This window comes from Choloepus didactylus, chromosome 16, assembly GCF_015220235.1.
Source record: "Choloepus didactylus isolate mChoDid1 chromosome 16, mChoDid1.pri, whole genome shotgun sequence".
In the NCBI taxonomy this organism is placed as follows: Eukaryota; Metazoa; Chordata; class Mammalia; order Pilosa; family Megalonychidae; genus Choloepus; species Choloepus didactylus.
In genome coordinates this window covers 78924178-78933558 of record NC_051322.1, presented here as the reverse complement: position 1 = coordinate 78933558, position 9381 = coordinate 78924178, and the positions used below count along the sequence as shown (strand labels likewise).

The window sequence follows — 9381 nt, the reverse complement described above, 5'->3', positions numbered from 1 at the left end:
AAAGTAGGAACAGGTTGGAACTAAAGCAGTTATCTTAGGTTAGTTGTCTTTTTCTTACTCCCTTGTTATGGTCTCCTTGAAATGTTCTTTTATTGTATGTTTTTTTTTTTTTTAATTTTCCATACAGTTGATTTAAAAAAGAAAAAAAAGTAAAAAAAACAACAACAAACAAACAAGGAAAATATATGTAGTGCCCCCTTTAGGAGACTGTGGATAATGCAGGGGTATTGACCTACCCCACCTCGATGGTTGCTAACATGACCACAGACAGAGGGCACTGGTGGTTTGATGGGTTGAGCCCTCTACCATAGGTTTTACCCTTGGGAAGACGGTTGCTGCAAAGGAGAGGCTAGGCCTCCCTATAATTGTGCCTAAGAGCTTCCTCCTGAATGCCTCTTTGTTGCTCAGATGTGGCCCTCTCTCTCTAGCTAAGCCAACTTGAAAGGTGAAATCACTGCCCTCCCCCCTACATGGGATCAGACACCCAGGGGAGTGAATCTCCCTGGCAATGTGGAATATGACTCCCGGAGAGGAATGTAGAACCAGCATCGTGGGACGGAGAACATCTTCTTGACCAAAAGGGGGATGTTAAAGGAAATGAAATAAGCTTCAGTGGCAGAGAGTTTCCAAAAGGAGCCAAGAGGTCACTCTGGTGGGCACTCTTATGTACAATTTAGACAACCCTTTTTAGGTTCTAAAGAATTGGGGTAGCTGGTGGTGGATACCTGAAACTATCAAACTACAACCCAGAACCCATGAATCTCAAAGACAATTGTATAAAAATGTAGCTTATGAAGGGTGACAATGGGATTGGGAAAGCCATAAGGACCACACTCCACTTTGTCTAGTTTATGGATGGATGAGTAGAAAAATAGGGGAAGGAAACAAACAAACAAACAGACAAAGGTACCCAGTGTTCTTTTTTACTTCAATTGCTCTTTTTCACTTTAATTATTATTCTTTTTATTTTTGTGTGTGTGCTAAGGAAGGTGTCAGGGATTGATTTAGGTGATGAATGTACAACTATGTAATGGTACTGTGAACAATCGAATGTAGGATTTGTTTTGTATGACTGCGTGGTATGTGAATATATCTCAATAAAATGAAGATTAAAAAAAAAAAAAAAAGAGCCAGAGCCAACAGAAATACCTAGAGATGCTTGGAGATGTGGACGGACAGACATTTGGAGATTCTAAGCTAAGAGATGAAGCCCAGAGTTTGCTTCGGAGAAGCTAAGAGAGGACTCTCCGATGCTTAGAGAGAAAGCCACTGGAATCAGAAGCTGAAAACAATGCAACCTGGGACCAAAGGACCAGCAGATACCAGCCATGTCTTCCCAGCTGACAGAGGTGTTCTGGACACTATTGGCTATTCTTCAGTGAAGGTATCCTCTTGGTGATGCCTTAGTTAGGACACACTTATGGTCTTAGAACTGTAAATTTGTAACCTAATAAATCCCCTTTATAAAAACAAATCCATTTCTGGTATTTTGCATATCAGCAGTTTTAGCAAACTGGAACAGGTCGCCTCTTCACTGCCAGCTCTGATGGAATGCACACACAGCAGAACAGACTGCCCAGGCCTCCTGCTCCATTACTGACAAGAATTCATGTGGTTTTAGCCCAGAAGTTACAGCACATCAATCCATTACAGCTACTTGCCTTAACAAAGAGGAGGGCAAAACTTTTGTTTCAGGTTGCATGTCTGAATTGTTTCCCATCAGAGCAGAACTGCTTGGGTTCTTCATTCATGCCCTTTTGGGAGAAGGTTTGGCCATAGAATACCCTACATGCCTATGTGACCACTCATCTTTACAGTATAAACAAGAAGGAATGTTCTTCCCTTGGGAAAATTTACCATCAACTCAAGGGCTTGCCTGCAGAACAGCACCTTCACAGAACACTTATATTGAATTATTTGACAGCTTGTTCCAAAATCTTTTCATCTGCAGATGACTTCAGAGAACAGGAGCCATTTGAAATTCATTCTCCACAATGACTATATAGCCATGGCTTGGGGAGTAGACCCCTCCAGTTGCCCAATAATACTCCTCTTGCAGGTGGTGATACTCTCCTGGAGCAAGGGCAGCTTGTCACCCCAAGCGTCCACAGCCTGATGGCCCTGAGCAACCCAATCACTTGGCAGAAGGAGGGTTATCACTTCAGTTACCACCAGATGGAACTCTCCTACAATATTAATCTTTTTATTTCTTTGGAGGGGTGAGCCCTCCTCCTGATAGATTTCCAGATGCACTCACAACCATGGATGATTCCACCAGACATGGTGGAGTTCCTGAACAGCCTTCTCTCTGTGGTGCTGCCTTCTCCACTCAATCAATTCTGTGTTTAACCCAGTTGAGATTCCTGGATTATGGCATATCCGATGAGATAACCAATGCCTTGTGTGCCAGTTTGGATGTATTATGTCCCCCCAAATGCCATGTTCTTTGATGCAGTCTTGTGTCGGCAGACATATTAGTGTTGATTAGGTTGGAATCCTTTGACTGTTTCTATGGAGACATGACTCAATCAACTATGGACAAAACCTTTGATTGGATAATTTCCCTGGAGGTCTTGCCCCACCCATTCAGGGTGGGTCTTAACTGAATCACTGGAGTTCTATTAAAAATGTTCACAGACAGAAGGATGTGCTGCAGCCAAGAGAGACACTTTGAAGAATGAACAGGACCTGAGAGTGGAGCAGGAACACAACCTGGGATTAACAGACGCCAGCCACATGCCTTCCCAGCTAACAGATATTTTCCCGATGCCATTGGCCCTCCTTTGGTGAAGGTATCCTTATGTTGATGCCTTCATTTGGACATCTGCATGGCCATAAGACTGTAGCTTTGTAACCAAATAACCCCCCTTTATAAAAGCCCACTCATTTCTGGTATTTTGCATAATGGCAAACCAGAACACCCTGGAAGATGATTTTGTGAAAATGCTCAAAAAATGACCCCCCGAGTTTCACAGTGGATGCTCTCTGCCAGCTGCTGTCACATCTCAGATTCTGTCTCCCAAAGTTGCTCAAAGTTGCCAAGAGAACGACGGCTTCCACAGCAGAGATGCATGAATGGAAATGGACTTTAGAAAGGTGGTACCTATGAAATGTAATGTGCAAATTGTAGTCACATTACTGTAAAATTCAAATACCATTTATACCACACCATTTTGTAGATAATTTGTATCCAAAATCAATGATTTTCCTCAAATCAAGCCTGGTAACATCTGAAGTTTACATAATGTTCAATAACGGCTTTTACCTTAAGGATTTTATGGAGCTTTTGAAAGTTTGTCTTATAATTATGTAAATTAGTAACAAGGTATAAAATGTGTTTGATATTGAAAGTTTAATATTGATAATGTTGTTGATGATACCATTTCCTTAGCTTCAGCTAGGTCATCAGCCAGACTCTGTTGAAATGCTAATGTTAACATCATTTGAAGAAAATTGTGATATCGAAAGAATAATTCTTCACTTCAAATTTCTATGTCTTTCCAGTTAACAGTGGGTCTGAGTGTGTTCAGTGATCAAAAGTTGGGAAATGTGGGAGACTTGCCATTGATTCACATGACCACAGTTTATATGCCATGAGAAATTCTGTCCTATCATTTCCCAAATGACCACAGAAGCTTTTTTCCATTTAAGAGTTGTTAACAACCTGCAAAACTAATCTTTCACCTGGCAGTGGTTCTTAGACTTGGATTTCATGGACCAGTAATATTTTCAAAAATGTGGGGACAGTGTTGCCAATTTATTTTGCCAAGTAATCTGAGATAAATCACTGTGTATTGTTACCATTTTTTTTCATAAAAGGACAACCTCATAATAAATGTTAGCCCTTTAAATGGAAATAAATGTAGCTTTTTGCAAAAGTGAAAAAAAAAAACGTCACTCACAGCTGCACTGAGTTCCTTCTGTTATGTCAGCTCATTTATATGGCTCCACTGATCAACTTAAACCCACCCTGGATGGCTGGAGCAACACCTCCATGGAAACCATCCAACCAGAGTCATCACCCACAGCTCGGTGGGGTGCATTCCAAAGAAACACTCAAAGAGTTACAATCTGATCAACCCTGATAATGCCTGCCCATACAAGATTACATCAAAGATAATGGCATTTGGGGGACATAATACATTCAAACTGGCACACACATTCTCTCATCATTTGTTTATCTGTGAAAATTTTAAGCTCTCCCTCACATTTGAAAGAGAGCTTTGCTGGGTAAAGAAGTCTTGGTTGCCACTTTTTCTCTTTTCAGAATCTTAAATGTTATACCAACTTCTCACCTCAAATGTGTCCATTGAGTAGACAGTACTTAGCCTTGTGTAGTGAATCACTTCTCTTAATGCTTTCAGGACTTTCTCCTTGTCTTCTGCATTTGAACATGTGATCAATATATATATTTGGAGTGTGTCTATTTGGATTTATTTTATTTGGAGTTCATTGGCCTTTGATTTGTATATTTATGTCTTTTATAAGCATTGGGGCATTTTCCCCAACTCTCTCTTCAATTACTCTTTCTATCTCTTTAAATTTCTCTTCTCCTTCTGAACACAAAACTCTTCCTAGCCATTTAACATTTGCTTCTCCTTTTGAGACACAATTGATTCTTACTTTTTTGTGCTTCATGTTATTGTTTCCCTGTTGTCCATTTCAAATTTTTCTATTTCTTCACCATTTTTTCCTTTCTGCATTTGCATTCAAGTTTTTGGTCCTCTGATTCGTTTATTCTTCTACCTCTTCAAGTGTGCTTTTGTGGGTCTCAGGTACATTTTTTTAGTTATCCGGGTATTCTTTTTTTATGGAGATTGTTAACAATCCATACAGTTATCCAAAGATCCAAAGTGTACAATCAATTGCCCGTGGTACCATCATACAGCTTTGCATCCATCAACACAGTTAATTTTTTTCAATTTTTAGAATATTTTCATAACTCCAGAAAATAAAGACAAAAAAGGAAACTGAAATCCTCCCATACCCCTAACCACCCCCCTCCATTATTGATTCATAGTTTTGGTATAGTACATTTGTTACTGTTGGTGAAAAAATGTTAAAATACCACTAACTGTAGGATATAGTTTGCAATAGGTATATATGTTTTCCTATATGCCCCTCTATTATTAATATCTAGTTATAGTGTCATACATTTGTTGTAGTTCATGAGATTTCTAATATTTGTGCAGTTAATCACAGACATTGTCCACAAGATTCATTGTTTTATACATTCCCATCTTTTAACCTCCAACTTTCCTTCTGGTGACATACATGACTAAGAGCTTACCCTTTCCACCACCTTCATACACCATTCAGCACTGTTAGTTATACTCACAATGTGCTACCATCACCTCTGTCCATTTCCAAACATTTAACTTCAACCTAGTTGAACATTCCACTCATAATAAACAACCACTCCCCATTCTTTAGCCTTGTTCTATATCCTGGTAAATTATATTTCATGTCTATGACTTTACATATTATAATTAGTTCATGTAAGTGAGACCCTGCAATACTTGTCCTTATACGTCTGTCTTATTTCACTGAATATAGTGACCTCAATGTTTCTTCAGCCCATTTTTTTAATATGGTTTTATTCACACACCATACACTCCATCCTAAATAATCATTGGTTCCCTGTATAGTCACATATTTATGTATTCAGTACCATTGCCACCATCTATATAAGGACATCTCCATTTCTTCCACAAAGATGGAGGAAGAGTCAAATAAGGTAGAGGGACAAAAGAAAAAGAAAAGAGAGAGAGAGAAAAAACATGACAGCTAGAAAGCAACAAAAGGAAAGATAGCATTATACTAAAGTAGAAAAAAGAGTCAGACAACATTGCCAATTCCAGGAGCCCCATACCATTCCCCTATGTCCCCCCATATGCATTTAGCTTTGGTATATTGTCTTTGTTATATTAAAGGAAGCATAATACAATCTTTATGTTATTTATTGTCTCTAGTTTGCATTGATTGTATTTTCCCCCAAAATCCCACCCTATTTTTAACACCTGGCAATGTTGACATTCATTTGTTCCACATCATGTAAAAACATACTTGTACCCTTTATTACAATCATTGAGCACCCTAGGTTTCACTGACATACAGTCCCAGTCTTTATCTCTCCTTTTTCATTCTGTTGTCCCATATGGTCCTAACTTTCCTCTTTCAACAATGATCACAGTAATCTTTGTTCAGTGTACCTTTATTGTTGTGCTACTATATCCCAAAATTGTTTTCCAAACCTCTTACTCCTGTCTTTTCCTTGCTGTCTGCAGTTCTTCCTTCAGTGTTTCCTGTAAAGCAGATATCTTGTTCACAAACTCTGTCATTGTCTGTTTGTCAGAGAATATTTTAAGCTCTCCCTCATATTTGAAGGACAGTTTTGCCAGATCCTTAGTAGGTGGTTTTCTCTTAAATATGTTAGTATCCTAATTGTATCACCCCACTTCCTTCTTGCATCCATGGTTTCTAGTGAGAAATCCACACATAGTCTTATCAAGCTTCCTTTGTATGTGATAGATCACTTTTTTCTTGCTGCTTTCAGGAGTCCCTCTTTGTCTTTGATGTTTGATAATGTGATTATTATGTGTCTTGGCATAGGTCTATTCAGATCTATTCTGTTTGGGGTATGCTGTGCTTCTAGGTTCTGTAATTCTATGTCTTTCATAATAGATGGAAAATTTTCATTGACTATTTCCTCTATATTGCTTCTGCCCCTTTTACATTCTCTTCTGCTTCTGGGACACCAATCACATGTACATTTCTGGATTTCATTCTGTCCTTAATTTCTCAGAGATGTTGCTTATGTTTTTCCATCTTTTCTCTGTTCTTTTGTGTGTAGATTTTCAGGTGCCTTGTTCTCCAGTTCCTGAGTGTTTTCTTCTGCCTCTTAAGATCTTCTTTTGTGTGTTTCCATTGTGTCTTTCATCTCTTGTGTTGTGCCTTATGTTTCCATAGATTTTGCCAGTTGTTTTTTCAAACTTTTGATTTCTACCTTTTGTATGCCCAGTGTTATCATTATATGCTTCATCTCTTTTACCATCTCTAAAAAAAGTTAGTTCCCTAAACTTTTGGAATTTATTTAGTATTAGTTGTTTAAATTCCTGTACCTCAGTTGAAGTGTAAGTTTGTTCCTTTGACTGGACATAACTTCATTTTTCTTAGTGTAGGCTGTAGTTTTCTGTTGTCCAAAAATCTGATTTCCTTGTTTACCCCAATCAGTTTTCCCAGATAAGAATGAGCTTAAGTCTTAGAAGAAGGCAGTAGTATCATGTCTCCCTGAGGGTGTGTCTTAGAAGGTTGGTGCACCTGTGAGGCTTCAAGTCACTATGCTTTTCTGCCCTGCAGGCAGTGCCTCTTAGCCTGTAGCTCCAGAAGGGTGTAAGGAGTTGTGACCCATGGCTGTTTTCCACCAGGCTCTGGGATTTAGTTCTGAATGGAGGGAAGGTAGTAGGGCTGGGCCCCGCCTCTTCTCTCTTAGGGAAGTTACCCCCAAGATAGGTCATTAGCCTTTGAATAAATTCTGCCTCTACTATCTCCACCCTTGTCTGGGTCAGGGTGCTGGGAAATGAAAATGGCTGAGCCTTTCTCTACTGAGCTGAAAAAGGGACACATAGCCCCATTCAGGATCAGTCCATGGCCACACTCCAGCTCTCCAAGGTCAGTCATCACCAAAAGCCTCTGTCTGATTGTTGGGGATTTGTAGATTCTATTGAGCAGTCCATCCTTGTTAATTAAAACCCCAGTTGGAGCTCAGCTGAGCTATATTCACTTGCTGGGAGAATACTGCTCTCTAGCACCACAAGGCTTTGCAGTTGGACCATGGGGGAAGGGGGCTTCTGGTTTGGATCTGCAGCTTTTACTTAGACATTTTATGCTGCAATCCCAGGCATTCCTCCCAACTCAGGTTGGTGTACATTGAGAGGGCAGTCACATTTGTCTCCCTGCAGTTATTCCAGATTATTTACTTGTTCCTGGTTGCTTAATAATTGTTCCAAGGGGACAAATTAGATTCCACTCCTCTCTATGCTGCCATCTTCTGTCTCATCTAGTACATTTTTTATTTAACCTACAGTATCTTTTATTTCCATAAGATCTGCTATTTTTCTATTTACTCTTTCAAATTCTTATTTATGCTCTTCTAGTGTCTTCTTGACATCCTTTATATCTTTAGTCAACTCTTTGAAGTTGTTTTGGAGATTTGTGTGTACTTCTTTGATTAATTGTTCCAAGTTCTATTTCTCCTCTGAGTTTTTAATTTAGTCATTTGGCTTGTCCATATCATCTTGGATCTTCGTATGCTGTGTGATTTTTAGTTGATTTTGTGGCATTAGCTTATCTTGATAAGATTATTTTGGGGAATGCAGGTCTATGTTTACAACTCTAAAATTTGGCAGACCCACAGCTTGCTGGAGTGCACTTTACTTTCTTTTCAGCAATTGGCACTCTTGGACCACCTCTTCCCCTGAAGTTCACTTTTTCCTGATTGGCTGCATGCTGGGCAGGGTTCAAAACAAGTGGAAATAGAGTCAGCACTGCATTTTTCCATATGCACTGGACACTGCCAACCACAGGGTTGAATGGTGGGCACTGCAGTTTGGCAGAGAATTTGCTTATGGGTAAGGTGTGTCCGGTGATACCCAGGCCTCTGAGTGCATCACTCTCTGGCTGTGGGGATGCAAGTTTAACTTTCCTCAGACTTCATCCAGCTTAGAGGTGCTGTGTTTGGTAAGCCCTCAGGGTCCCTGGGCACTGTGCACCCATGAGCCTCTGAGGTGGGGTATCCCCTCCTGGTACCTCTGTGTGGCACTGTCCTTATCCACAGCTCTCCATTCTTGCTTACCACAGGCTTCCATGGAGGAAGAGTACATGCACCAAGTTTTCTGTGTGCAGTCAACGAATACATTGGTTTCTGAGTTCACTCATGGGAACCCCCAGCTGCAGGGCTGAGAAGCTTTATCTCCTCAGCCAATTGCTGAGTTGGGAGTGCAGGAATGCAGAGCTCCTACCTCTTCTGCTCAGTCTGCCATCTCATAAGTGCCCAGCCTGACAGGGGTCCCAATTGAATAAACTCACCCCATCCTTTCAGATATAATTTCTATGCCTTTCCATCCAAGCCCCACTATATATTGTAGGGGTCTTTCTCTGGCTGCTTGTACCCTGGAACCACTGTCCCAGTTGTTCTCTGCCTTTTCTCTAGTTATCCCATGGAGGACAAGCTTTCTGTATCTCTCCTCTTCTGTCACCTTCCTGGAAGTCCTAAATGCAGATTTATTGAGATATATTCACATGCCATATAATTCTTAAAAAATATACAATTTTAAAAATTTTTCATTATTCCAAAAAATAATAATAAAATAAGGAAAAAAA

General features: G+C 39.9%; 1 pseudogene; it reads left to right on the top strand.

The window, feature by feature from the left end:
* The first annotated feature begins 1551 nt into the window (after positions 1-1551).
* On the top strand, positions 1552-8961 carry LOC119511371 (annotated as a pseudogene).
* Positions 8962-9381: the final 420 nt, after the last annotated feature.